General features: G+C 49.7%; 1 long non-coding RNA gene across 1 annotated transcript; it reads left to right on the top strand.

Annotated features, from left to right (window-relative positions):
• The first annotated feature begins 381 nt into the window (after positions 1–381).
• Positions 382–14,218, top strand: LOC123731691 (uncharacterized). Its single transcript, XR_006762797.1, has 4 exons — positions 382–1,217; positions 1,986–2,046; positions 12,618–12,654; positions 12,904–14,218. It is a non-coding gene; the product is annotated as an uncharacterized lncRNA (long non-coding RNA).
• The last annotated feature ends 71 nt before the right edge of the window (positions 14,219–14,289 follow it).

Below are 14,289 nucleotides of genomic sequence, written 5' to 3' on the forward strand. Positions count from 1 at the left end.
CCTTTGTCTCCCCAGCAGGTCTTTAAAGGTTACCTCTAAACCCAGCCCCTTTGTCTCCCCAGGTCTTTAAAGGTTACCTCTAAACCCAGCCCCTTTGTCTCCCCAGCAGGTCTTTAAAGGTTACCTCTAAACCCAGCCCCTTTGTCTCCCCAGCAGGTCATTAAAGGTTACCTCTAAACCCAGCCCCTTTGTCTCCCCAGCAGGTCTTTAAAGGTTACCTCTAAACCCAGCCCCTTTGTCTCCCCAGCAGGTCTTTAAAGGTTACCTCTAAACCCAGCCCCTTTGTCTCCCCAGGTCATTAAAGGTTACCTCTAAACCCAGCCCCTTTGTCTCCCCAGGTCTTTAAAGGTTACCTCTAAACCCAGCCCCTTTGTCTCCCCAGCAGGTCTTTAAAGGTTACCTCTCAACCCAGCCCCTTTGTCTCCCCAGCAGGTCATTAAAGGTTACCTCTAAACCCAGCCCCTTTGTCTCCCCAGCAGGTCATTAAAGGTTACCTCTAAACCCATCCCCTTTGTCTCCCCAGGTCTTTAAAGGTTACCTCTAAACCCAGCCCCTTTGTCTCCCCAGGTCATTAAAGGTTACCTCTAAACCCAGCCCCTTTGTCTCCCCAGCAGGTCATTAAAGGTTACCTCTAAACCCAGCCCCTTTGTCTCCCCAGCAGGTCTTTAAAGGTTACCTCTGAACCCAGCCCCTTTGTCTCCCCAGCAGGTCATTAAAGGTTACCTCTAAACCCAGCCCCTTTGTCTCCCCAGGTCTTTAAAGGTTACCTCTAAACCCAGCCCCTTTGTCTCCCCAGCAGGTCATTAAAGGTTACCTCTAAACCCAGCCCCTTTGTCTCCCCAGCAGGTCTTTAAAGGTTACCTCTAAACCCAGCCCCTTTGTCTCCCCAGGTCTTTAAAGGTTACCTCTAAACCCAGCCCCTTTGTCTCCCCAGCAGGTCTTTAAAGGTTACCTCTAAACCCAGCCCCTTTGTCTCCCCAGCAGGTCTTTAAAGGTTACCTCTAAACCCAGCCCCTTTGTCTCCCCAGGTCTTTAAAGGTTACCTCTAAACCCAGCCCCTTTGTCTCCCCAGCAGGTCATTAAAGGTTACCTCTAAACTCATCCCCTTTGTCTCCCCAGCAGGTCTTTAAAGGTTACCTCTAAACCCAGCCCCTTTGTCTCCCCAGGTCTTTAAAGGTGAATTTCAGCTCCCTGAGTTTCTAAGAGAACAATCTCAGGTACAGTAGCTATTCTGCCTGTAGTTCTGTTCTGCAGCTTTATTTCCAAAATTCAACTCAAACATTTTTATTACATTCTTTTTGATTGATTTAGTTGCACCCATCGTCTATCTATATTAGTGGCAAAATAGTGGCCGCTGTTCGTTGGAAATCTATTTACACAATTTTCCATCTGCTTCTTTTAGTTTTTATTGTTGGTCATAATGACATTCTGCGTATGCTTTGCCTCGCTGTCTGCTGTGCTGTAGTCTGACTGTTGTTCTCCGGTCTCATTTCTCACCTTGTGTTCATATTTTTGGAATGCGTCCTCCCACATTAGCGGTTAGCGCGCTATCCTCGTTTTCTGTCTCCAGTTTTCTCTTTGTCACCAGACTGATGTGTTCTGTTGGAAGGAAGAGTACCACTGCCACCGTGTGGCAGCAAGCACACATAACGAGCAGCCAGCAACACATTGCATGTGAACTGTGTGTGTGTGTGTGTGTGTGTGTGTGTGTGTGTGTGTGTGTGTGTGTGTGTGTGTGTGTGTGTGTGTGTGTGTGTGTAAAAGCAGTACCATGACGAATTTTACTTCTTTCAACAGTTTTCGTTTTCCTTTTGGCACAAATGATTGATTTTGGCACAAATGATTGATTTCTAACACATTCCCACTCTGATCAGGTTTTATCTCCTCCTGTAATGAAACATCCCCTCTCCTCTAGTCCCGGACGAGAGAATTCCCATAATGCCTACAAGTCTGAAAAAGGTCTTCCTCCTTTCTCTTCCCTCCAGCTTCAGAAGACTCCAGAGAAACCTAACCCCAGTTAGGAGGAGCAGCCAACACGCCACACAGGTGGGTAGTAAAAGCCTACCACCAGCCATTTCCCTAAACCCCCTCTCTAGTACCCAGCCATTTCCCTAAATCTCTCCTCCAGTACCCCCAGCCACTTCCCAAACCCCTCTCTAGTACCCCCAGCCATTTCCCCTAAACCCCTCTCTAGTACCCCCAGCCATTTCCCTAAACCCCTCTCTAGTACCCAGCCATTTCCCTAAATCTCTCCTCCAGTACCCCAGCCATTTCCCTAAACCCCCTCTCTAGTACCCAGCCATTTCCCTAAATCTCTCTTCCAGTACCCCCAGCCATTTCCCTAAATCTCTCTTCCAGTACCCCCCAGCCATTTCCCTAAACCCCCTCTCTAGTACCCCCAGCCATTTCCCCTAAACCCCCTCTCTAGTACCCCCCAGCCATTTCCCTAAACCCCCTCTCTAGTACCCCCAGCCATTTCCTAAACCCCTCTCTAGTACCCCCAGCCATTTCCCTAAACCCCCTCTCTAGTACCCACAGCCATTTCCCTAAACCCCTCTCTAGTACCCAGCCATTTCCCTAAATCTCTCCTCCAGTACCCCAGCCATTTCCCTAAACCCCCTCTCTAGTACCCAGCCATTTCCCTAAATCTCTCTTCCAGTACCCCCAGCCATTTCACTAAATCTCTCTTCCAGTACCCCCAGCCATTTCCCTAAACCCCCTCTCTAGTACCCCCAGCCATTTCCCTAAACCCCCTCTCTAGTACCCCCAGCCATTTCCCTAAAACCCTCTCTAGTACCCCCAGCCATTTCCCTAAACTCCTCTCTAGTACCCAGCCATTTCCCTAAATCTCTCCTCCAGTACCCCAGCCATTTCCCTAAACCCCCTCTCTAGTACCCAGCCATTTCCCTAAATCTCTCTTCCAGTACCCCCAGCCATTTCCCTAAACCCCCTCTCTAGTACCCCCAGCCATTTCCCTAAACCCCCTCTCTAGTACCCCCAGCCATTTCCCTAAACCCCCTCTCTAGTACCCCCAGCCATTTCCCTAAACCCCCTCTCTAGTACCCCCAGCCATTTCCCTAAACCCCCTCTCTAGTACCCCCAGCCATTTCCCTAAACCCCCTCTCTAGTACCCACAGCCATTTCCCTAAACCCCCTCTCTAGTACCCAGCCATTTCCCTAAATCTCTCCTCCAGTACCCCCAGCCATTTCCCTAAACCCCCTCTCTAGTACCCAGCCATTTCCCTAAATCTCTCTTCCAGTACCCCAGCCATTTCCCTAAATCTCTCTTCCAGTACCCCCAGCCATTTCCCTAAACCCCTCTCTAGTACCCCCAGCCATTTCCCTAAACCCCTCTCTAGTACCCCCAGCCATTTCCCTAAACCCCCTCTCTAGTACCCCCAGCCATTTCCCTAAACCCCTCTCTAGTACCCCCAGCCATTTCCCTAAACTCCCTCTCTAGTACCCAGCCATTTCCCTAAATCTCTCCTCCAGTACCCCCAGCCATTTCCCTAAACCCCCTCTCTAGTACCCAGCCATTTCCCTAAATCTCTCTTCCAGTACCCCCAGCCATTTCCCTAAACCCCCTCTCTAGTACCCCCAGCCATTTCCCTAAACCCCCTCTCTAGTACCCCCAGCCATTTCCCTAAACCCCCTCTCTAGTACCCCCAGCCATTTCCCTAAACCCCCCTCTCTAGTACCCCCAGCCATTTCCCTAAACCCCTCTCTAGTACCCCCAGCCATTTCCCTAAACCCCCTCTCTAGTACCCCCAGCCATTTCCCCTAAACCCCTCTCTAGTACCCCCATCCATTTCCCTAAACCTCTCCTATAGTACCCCATCCATTTCCCTAAACCCCCTCTCTAGTACCCCCATCCATTTCCCTAAACCCCTCTCCAGTACCCCCAGCCATTTCCCTAAACCTCTCCTATTGTACCCCAGCCATTTCCCTAAACCCCTCTCTAGTACCCCCAGCCATTTCCCTAAACCACCTCTCTAGTACCCCCAGCCATTTCCCTAAACCCCCTCTCTAGTACCCCCCAGCCATTTCCCCTAAACCTCTCCTATAGTACCCCAGCCATTTCCCTAAACCTCTCCTATAGTTCCCCCAGCCATTTCCCCTAAACCTCTCCTATAGTACCCCATCCATTTCCCTAAACCTCTCCTATAGTACCCCCAGCCATTTCCCTAAACCCCTCTCTTGTACCCCCAGCCATTTCCCCGAAACCTCTCCTATAGTACCCCCAGCCATTTCCCGAAACCTCTCCTCCAGTACCCCCAGCCATTTCCCTAAACCTCTCCTATAGTACCCCCAGCCATTTCCCCTAAACCTCTCTAGTACCCCCCAGCCATTTCCCCTAAACCTCTCCTCCAGTACCCACAGCCATTTCCCCTAAACCTCTCCTATAGTACCCCCAGCCATTTCCCTAAACCCCTCCTATAGTACCCCCAGCCATTTCCCTAAACCTCTCCTATAGTACCCCATCCATTTCCCTAAACCTCTCCTATAGTACCCCAGCCATTTCCTAAACCTCTCCTATAGTACCCCCAGCCATTTCCCTAAACCTCTCCTATAGTACCCCCAGCCATTTCCCTAAACCCCTCTCTTGTAACCCCAGCCATTTCCCGAAACCTCTCCTATAGTACCCCCAGCCATTTCCCAAAACCTCTCCTCCAGTACCCCCAGCCATTTCCCTAAACCTCTCCTATAGTACCCCCAGCCATTTCCCGAAACCTCTCTAGTACCCCCAGCCATTTCCCCTAAACCTCTCCTCCAGTACCCCCAGCCATTTCCCTAAACCTCTCCTATAGTACCCCCAGTCATTTCCCTAAACCTCTCCTCCAGTACCCCATCCATTTCCCTAAACCTCTGCTATAGTACCCCAGTCATTTCCCTAAACCTCTCCTCCAGTACCCCCATCCATTTCCCTAAATCTCTCCTCCAGTACCCCCAGCCATTTCCCTAAACCTCTCCTGCAGTACCCCATCCATTTCCCCTAAATCTCTCCTCCAGTACCCCTTCCATTTCCCTAAACCCCTCCTATAGTACCCCAGCCATTTCCCTAAACCTCTCCTATAGTACCCCCATCCATTTCCCTAAATCTCTCCTATAGTACCCCAGCCATTTCCCTAAACCTCTCCTCTAGTACCCCAGCCATTTCCCTAAATCTCTCCTATAGTACCCCAGCCATTTCCCTAAATCTCTCTAGTACCCCCAGCCATTTCCCTAAACCTCTCCTATAGTACCCCCAGGCCATTTCCCTAAACCTCTCATATAGTACCCCCAGGCCATTTCCCTAAACCTCTCCTCTAGTACCCCCAGCCATTTCCCTAAACCTCTCCTCTAGTACCCCCAGCCATTTCCCTAAATCTCTCCTATAGTACCCCCCATCCATTTCCTAAACCTCTCCTATAGTACCCCCAGGCCATTTCCCTAAACCTCTCCTATAGTACCCCCAGGCCATTTCCCTAAACCTCTCCTCTAGTACCCCCAGCCATTTCCCTAAACCTCTCCTATAGTACCCCCAGGCCATTTCCTAAACCTCTCCTATAGTACCCCCATCCATTTCCTAAACCTCTCCTATAGTACCCCCAGGCCATTTCCCTAAACCTCTCCTATAGTACCCCCAGGCCATTTCCCTAAACCTCTCCATTAGTACCCCCATCCATTTCCCTAAACCTCTCCTATAGTACCCCAGCCATTTCCCTAAACCTCTCTAGTACCCCCCAGCCATTTCCCTAAACCTCTCTTCCAGTACCCCAGCCATTTCCCCTAAACCTCTCCTATAGTACCCCAGTCGTTTCCCCTAAACCTCTCTAGTACCCCCAGGCCATTTCCCTAAACCTCTCCTATAGTACCCCCAGGCCATTTCCCTAAACCTCTCCTATAGTACCCCAGGCCATTTCCCTAAATCTCTCCTTTAGTACCCCCCATCCATTTCCCTAAACCTCTCCTGTAGTACCCCAGCCATTTCCCTAAACCCCCTCTCTAGTACCCCCAGGCCATTTCCCTAAACCTCTCCTATAGTACCCCAGCCATTTCCCTAAACCTCTCCTATAGTACCCCCCCAGCCATTTCCCTAAACCCCCTCTCTTGTACCCCCCATCCATTTCCCGAAACCTCTCCTATAGTACCCCAGTCATTTACCTAAACCTCTCCTCCAGTACCCCCATCCATTTCCCTAAATCTCTCCTCCAGTACCCCCAGCCATTTCCCTAAACCTCTCCTGCAGTACCCCCATCCATTTCCTAAATCTCTCCTCCAGTACCCCCAGCCATTTCCCTAAACCCCTCCTATAGTACCCCAGCCATTTCCCTAAACCTCTCCTATAGTACCCCCATCCATTTCCCTAAATCTCTCCTATAGTACCCCCAGCCATTTCCCTAAACCTCTCCTCTAGTACCCCCAGCCATTTCCCTAAATCTCTCCTATAGTACCCCCAGCCATTTCCCTAAATCTCTCCTATAGTACCCCAGCCATTTCCCTAAACCTCTCTAGTACCCCCAGCCATTTCCCTAAACCTCTCCTATAGTACCCCCAGGCCATTTCCCTAAACCTCTCCTATAGTACCCCAGGCCATTTCCCTAAACCTCTCCTCTAGTACCCCCAGCCATTTCCCTAAACCTCTCCTCTAGTACCCCAGCCATTTCCCGAAACCTCTCTAGTACCCTCAGGCCATTTCACTAAACCTCTCCTATAGTACCCCCAGGACATTTCCCTAAACCTCTCCTCTAGTACCCCCAGCCATTTCCCTAAATCTCTCCTATAGTACCCCCCATCCATTTCCTATACCTCTCCTATAGTACCCCCAGGCCATTTCCCTAAACCTCTCCTATAGTACCCCCAGGCCATTTCCCTAAACCTCTCCTCTAGTACCCCAGCCATTTCCCTAAACCTCTCCTATAGTACCCCCAGGCCATTTCCCTAAACCTCTCCTATAGTACCCCCATCCATTTCCTAAACCTCTCCTATAGTACCCCCAGGCCATTTCCCTAAACCTCTCCTATAGTACCCCCAGGCCATTTCCCCTAAACCTCTCCATTAGTACCCCCATCCATTTCCCCTAAACCTCTCCTATAGTACCCCAGCCATTTCCCAAAACCTCTCCTCCAGTACCCCCAGCCATTTCCCTAAACCTCTCCTATAGTACCCCCAGCCATTTCCCTAAACCTCTCTAGTACCCCCCAGCCATTTCCCTAAACCTCTCCTCCAGTACCCCCAGCCATTTCCCTAAACCTCTCCTATAGTACCCCCAGTCATTTCCCTAAACCTCTCCTCCGGTACCCCCATCCATTTCCCTAAACCGCTCCTATGGTACCCCCAGTCATTTCCCTAAACCTCTCCTCCGGTACCCCCATCCATTTCCCTAAATCTCTCCTCCAGTACCCCCAGCCATTTCCCTAAACCTCTCCTCCTTTACCCCCATCCATTTCCCTAAATCTCTCCTCCAGTACCCCCAGCCATTTCCCTAAACCCCTCCTATAGTACCCCAGCCATTTCCCTAAACCTCTCCTATAGTACCCCCATCCATTTCCCTAAATCTCTCCTATAGTACCCCCAGCCATTTCCCTAAACCTCTCCTCTAGTACCCCCAGCCATTTCCCTAAATCTCTCCTATAGTACCCCCAGCCATTTCCCTAAACCTCTCCTATAGTACCCCCAGGCCATTTCCTTAAACCTCTCCTATAGTACCCCCAGGCCATTTCCCTAAACCTCTCCTCTAGTACCCCAGCCATTTCCCTAAACCTCTCCTCTAGTACCCCGGCCATTTCCCTAAACCTCTCCTATAGTACCCCAGGCCATTTCCCTAAACCTCTCCTCTAGTACCCCAGCCATTTCCCTAAACCTCTCCTCTAGTACCCCAGCCATTTCCCGAAACCTCTCTAGTACCCTCAGGCCATTTCACTAAACCTCTCCTCTAGTACCCCAGCCATTTCCCTAAACCTCTCCTCTAGTACCCCCAGCCATTTCCCGAAACCTCTCTAGTACCCCCAGGCCATTTCCCTAAACCTCTCCTATAGTACCCCCAGGCCATTTCCCTAAACCTCTCCTATAGTACCCCCAGGCCATTTCCCTAAATCTCTCCATTAGTACCCCCATCCATTTCCCTAAACCTCTCCTGTAGTACCCCCAGCCATTTCCCTAAACCCCTCTCTAGTACCCCCAGGCCATTTCCCCTAAACCTCTCCTATAGTACCCCCAGGCCATTTCCCTAAACCTCTCCTATAGTACCCCCATCCATTTCCCCTAAACCTCTCTAGTACCCCCAGCCATTTCCCTAAACCTCTCCTATAGTACCCCCAGGCCATTTCCCTAAACCTCTCCTCTAGTACCCCCAGCCATTTCCCTAAACCTCTCCTCTAGTACCCCAGCCATTTCCCGAAACCTCTCTAGTACCCCCAGGCCATTTCCCTAAACCTCTCCTATAGTACCCCCAGGCCATTTCCCTAAACCTCTCCTATAGTACCCCAGGCCATTTCCCTAAACCCCTCCATTAGTACCCCCATCCATTTCCCTAAACCTCTCCTATAGTACCCCAGGCCATTTCCCTAAACCCCCTCTCTAGTACCCCCAGGCCATTTCCCTAAATCTCTCCTATAGTACCCCCAGCCATTTCCCTAAACCTCTCCTATAGTACCCCAGGCCATTTCCTTAAACCTCTCCTATAGTACCCCAGGCCATTTCCCTAAACCTCTCCTCTAGTACCCCAGCCATTTCCCTAAACCTCTCCTCTAGTACCCCCAGCCATTTCCCGAAACCTCTCTAGTACCCCCAGGCCATTTTCCTAAATCTCTCCTATAGTACCCCCCATCCATTTCCTAAACCTCTCCTATAGTACCCCCAGGCCATTTCCCTAAACCTCTCCTATAGTACCCCAGGCCATTTCCCTAAACCTCTCCTCTAGTACCCCCAGCCATTTCCCTAAACCTCTCCTATAGTACCCCAGGCCATTTCCCTAAACCTCTCCTATAGTACCCCCATCCATTTCCTAAACCTCTCCTATAGTACCCCCAGGCCATTTCCCTAAACCTCTCCTATAGTACCCCCAGGCCATTTCCCCTAAACCTCTCCATTAGTACCCCCATCCATTTCCCTAAACCTCTCCTATAGTACCCCCAGCCATTTCCCTAAACCTCTCTAGTACCCCCAGCCATTTCCCTAAACCTCTCTTCCAGTACCCCAGCCATTTCCCTAAACCTCTCCTATAGTACCCCCAGTCGTTTCCCTAAACCTCTCTAGTACCCCCCAGGCCATTTCCCTAAACCTCTCCTATAGTACCCCCAGGCCATTTCCCTAAACCTCTCCTATAGTACCCCCAGGCCATTTCCCTAAATCTCTCCTTTAGTACCCCCATCCATTTCCCTAAACCTCTCCTGTAGTACCCCCAGCCATTTCCCTAAACCCCCTCTCTAGTACCCCCAGGCCATTTCCCTAAACCTCTCCTATAGTACCCCCAGCCATTTCCCTAAACCTCTCCTATAGTACCCCCCAGCCATTTCCCTAAACCTCTCCTATAGTACCCCCCCCAGCCATTTCCCTAAACCCCCTCTCTTGTACCCCCATCCATTTCCCGAAACCTCTCCTATAGTACCCCCAGTCATTTACCTAAACCTCTCCTCCAGTACCCCCATCCATTTCCCTAAATCTCTCCTCCAGTACCCCCAGCCATTTCCCTAAACCTCTCCTGCAGTACCCCCATCCATTTCCCTAAATCTCTCCTCCAGTACCCCCAGCCATTTCCCTAAACCCCTCCTATAGTACCCCCAGCCATTTCCCTAAACCTCTCCTATAGTACCCCCATCCATTTCCCTAAATCTCTCCTATAGTACCCCCAGCCATTTCCCTAAACCTCTCCTCTAGTACCCCCAGCCATTTCCCTAAATCTCTCCTATAGTACCCCCAGCCATTTCCCTAAATCTCTCCTATAGTACCCCCAGCCATTTCCCTAAACCTCTCTAGTACCCCCAGCCATTTCCCTAAACCTCTCCTATAGTACCCCCAGGCCATTTCCCTAAACCTCTCCTATAGTACCCCCAGGCCATTTCCCTAAACCTCTCCTCTAGTACCCCCAGCCATTTCCCTAAACCTCTCCTCTAGTACCCCCAGCCATTTCCCGAAACCTCTCTAGTACCCTCAGGCCATTTCACTAAACCTCTCCTATAGTACCCCCAGGCCATTTCCCTAAACCTCTCCTCTAGTACCCCCAGCCATTTCCCTAAATCTCTCCTATAGTACCCCCCATCCATTTCCTATACCTCTCCTATAGTACCCCCAGGCCATTTCCCTAAACCTCTCCTATAGTACCCCCAGGCCATTTCCCTAAACCTCTCCTCTAGTACCCCAGCCATTTCCCTAAACCTCTCCTATAGTACCCCCAGGCCATTTCCCTAAACCTCTCCTATAGTACCCCCATCCATTTCCTAAACCTCTCCTATAGTACCCCCAGGCCATTTCCCTAAACCTCTCCTATAGTACCCCCAGGCCATTTCCCTAAACCTCTCCATTAGTACCCCCATCCATTTCCCTAAACCTCTCCTATAGTACCCCCAGCCATTTCCCAAAACCTCTCCTCCAGTACCCCAGCCATTTCCCTAAACCTCTCCTATAGTACCCCCAGCCATTTCCCTAAACCTCTCTAGTACCCCCCAGCCATTTCCCTAAACCTCTCCTCCAGTACCCCCAGCCATTTCCCTAAACCTCTCCTATAGTACCCCCAGTCATTTCCCTAAACCTCTCCTCCGGTACCCCCATCCATTTCCCTAAACCGCTCCTATGGTACCCCCAGTCATTTCCCTAAACCTCTCCTCCGGTACCCCCATCCATTTCCCTAAACCTCTCCTATAGTACCCCCAGCCATTTCCCAAAACCTCTCCTCCAGTACCCCCAGCCATTTCCTTAAACCTCTCCTATAGTACCCCCAGGCCATTTCCCTAAACCTCTCCTCTAGTACCCCAGCCATTTCCCTAAACCTCTCCTCTAGTACCCCCAGCCATTTCCCGAAACCTCTCTAGTACCCCCAGGCCATTTCCCTAAACCTCTCCTATAGTACCCCCAGGCCATTTCCCTAAACCTCTCCTATAGTACCCCCAGGCCATTTCCCTAAATCTCTCCATTAGTACCCCCCATCCATTTCCCTAAACCTCTCCTGTAGTACCCCAGCCATTTCCCTAAACCCCTCTCTAGTACCCCCAGGCCATTTCCCTAAACCTCTCCTATAGTACCCCCAGGCCATTTCCTAAACCTCTCCTATAGTACCCCCCATCCATTTCCCTAAACCTCTCTAGTACCCCCCAGCCATTTCCCTAAACCTCTCCTATAGTACCCCCAGGCCATTTCCCTAAACCTCTCCTCTAGTACCCCCAGCCATTTCCCCTAAACCTCTCCTCTAGTACCCCCAGCCATTTCCCGAAACCTCTCTAGTACCCCCAGGCCATTTCCCTAAACCCCTCTCTAGTACCCCCAGGCCATTTCCCTAAATCTCTCCTATAGTACCCCCAGCCATTTCCCTAAACCTCTCCTATAGTACCCCCAGGCCATTTCCTTAAACCTCTCCTATAGTACCCCAGGCCATTTCCCTAAACCTCTCCTCTAGTACCCCCAGCCATTTCCCCGAAACCTCTCTAGTACCCCCAGGCCATTTCCCTAAACCTCTCCTATAGTACCCCAGGCCATTTCCCTAAACCTCTCCTATAGTACCCCCAGGCCATTTCCCTAAATCTCTCCATTAGTACCCCCATCCATTTCCCTAAACCTCTCCTGTAGTACCCCCAGCCATTTCCCTAAACCCCCTCTCTAGTACCCCCAGGCCATTTCCCTAAACCTCTCCTATAGTACCCCCAGGCCATTTCCCTAAACCTCTCCTATAGTACCCCCATCCATTTCCCTAAACCTCTCTAGTACCCCCAGCCATTTCCCTAAACCTCTCCTATAGTACCCCAGGCCATTTCCCTAAACCTCTCCTCTAGTACCCCCAGCCATTTCCCTAAACCTCTCCTCTAGTACCCCAGCCATTTCCCCGAAACCTCTCTAGTACCCCCAGGCCATTTCCCTAAACCTCTCCTATAGTACCCCCAGGCCATTTCCCTAAACCTCTCCTATAGTACCCCCAGGCCATTTCCCTAAACCTCTCCATTAGTACCCCCCATCCATTTCCCTAAACCTCTCCTATAGTACCCCCAGGCCATTTCCCTAAACCCCCTCTCTAGTACCCCCAGGCCATTTCCCTAAACCCCCTCTCTAGTACCCCCAGCCATTTCCCTAAACCCCCTCTCTAGTACCCCCAGGCCATTTCCCTAAACCTCTCCTATAGTACCCCCATCCATTTCCCTAAACCTCTCCTATAGTACCCCAGCCATTTCCCTAAACCCCCTCTCTAGTACCCCCAGGCCATTTCCCTAAACCTTTCCTATAGTACCCCCAGGCCATTTCCCTAAACCTCTCCTATAGTACCCCCCATCCATTTCCCTAAACCTCTCCTATAGTACCCCCAGCCATTTTCCTTCCTTCTTGATCGGTTCCAGCACACCTGATTCGGATCTGGTATGGGTTTTTGAAAACAGCAATTATCAACAAGCTTGTGATCAGAACGATGTTGAAACGGTGTCTGTTTTTTTTTCTAGAAGGTGGAAATAGATGCAGCTAGAGGACAGGCTGATGGTAAGTGGAGTTCAGTCATAATACCACGCATCTAAAATGAGTCTTAATTGGCATCCTATTCCCTATAAAGTGCACTACTTTTGACCAGGACCCATAGGTCTCTATGTCAATAGTCACCAGGATAACCCCTTCATGTGTGTCTCTGTCTCTCTCTCTCTCTCTCTCTCTGTCTCTCTGTCTCTCTGTCTCTCTGTCTCTCTGTGTCTCTGTGTCTCTGTGTCTCTGTGTCTCTGTCTCTCTCTGTCTCAGGCACCGATGGACAGACATCCAATAGACTCACCACCACTTTTTGTGGACCTCAGTACTCTTCCATGAACACACACACAAACACATACGCTATATATACAAAAGTATGTGGACATCGCTTCAAATTAGTGGATTGGGCTATTTCAGCCACACCCGTTGCTGACTGGTGTATAAAATCAAGCACACCTCCATGCAATCTCCATAGACAAACATTGGCAGTAGAATAGCCTTACTGAAGAGCTCAGTGAATTTCAACGTGGTACTGTTATAGGATGCCACCTTTCTCAAATTTCTGCCCTGCTAGAGCTGCCCCGGTCAACTGTAAATGTTGTTATTGTGAAGTGGAAATGTCTAGGAGCGTCAACGTCACAGCCACGAAATGGTAGGCCACACAAAGGTCACAGAACTGGACCGCCGAGTGCTGAAGCGCTTAAAAATCGTTGCAACACTCACTCACGAGTTCCAAACTGCCCCTGGAAGCAACGTCAGCACAAGAACTGTTCGTCGGGACCTTCATGAAACGGGTTTCCATGGCAGAGGAGCCGCACACAAGCCTAAGATCACCATGCGCAATGCCGCGTGTCGGCTGGAGTGGTGTAAAGGTTGCCGCCATTGGACTCTGGAGCAGTAGACCAACTTCATATTAATGCCCATGATTTTTGGAATGAGATGTTCTACGAGCAGGTGTCCACATACTTTTGGTCATGTAGTATACATTCACACAGTATTGTATCCCATCATGACTGGATATAACCGTTTTCCACACTGGCTTTGTGGAGAACTCTCTTGGCCTTTTTGATGTTCGTAATGTAAACAAATGATACATTTGTCACAAAATGGTGACCAGAGAATGTCAATGTTACTGTTATGTTTCTATCTTTCTTGTCGAGGGTTGCAAAATTACCCCAATTTCCTAGATTTTCGAAAAATCCCAGTTTGGAAGATTCCTGAGATCCTACAACCAGGATTTCTGGAAAACCATGGACATTTTTAGAAAGTTACCAGAATTTTGAAAAACTATTCTCGTGACCCCATGTTCATTCATCCTCATTTGTTTTTCTTCTTTTAAATGATTTCTCCTGGCTATATATATATATATACACATCTGTGATTCTGTTGTAAGAAAATACAGTGGACTTAAACATCAAAAAAAGTGACTAATGTATTTATGGATGACATTTTGCTTTTTGAAGATGCAATATCTATTTTAATGTTTTCATTTTTGTTTTTCATGCCTTTCTATCGTGCAATTCCATGGGTACTGATGTACAAGATCTGTTTTTAAGTATTGACAGTGATAAAGATGGCATTTTGTAAACCGGTTGTTCAGTGTGTGTGTGTTTTGTGAATGAAGCCACAGCCATGGAAGGAGAAAAGAAGAAGGTTTCA

The sequence above is a fragment of the Salmo salar genome, unplaced genomic scaffold (assembly GCF_905237065.1).
Source record: "Salmo salar unplaced genomic scaffold, Ssal_v3.1, whole genome shotgun sequence".
NCBI classification, from domain to species: Eukaryota; Metazoa; Chordata; class Actinopteri; order Salmoniformes; family Salmonidae; genus Salmo; species Salmo salar.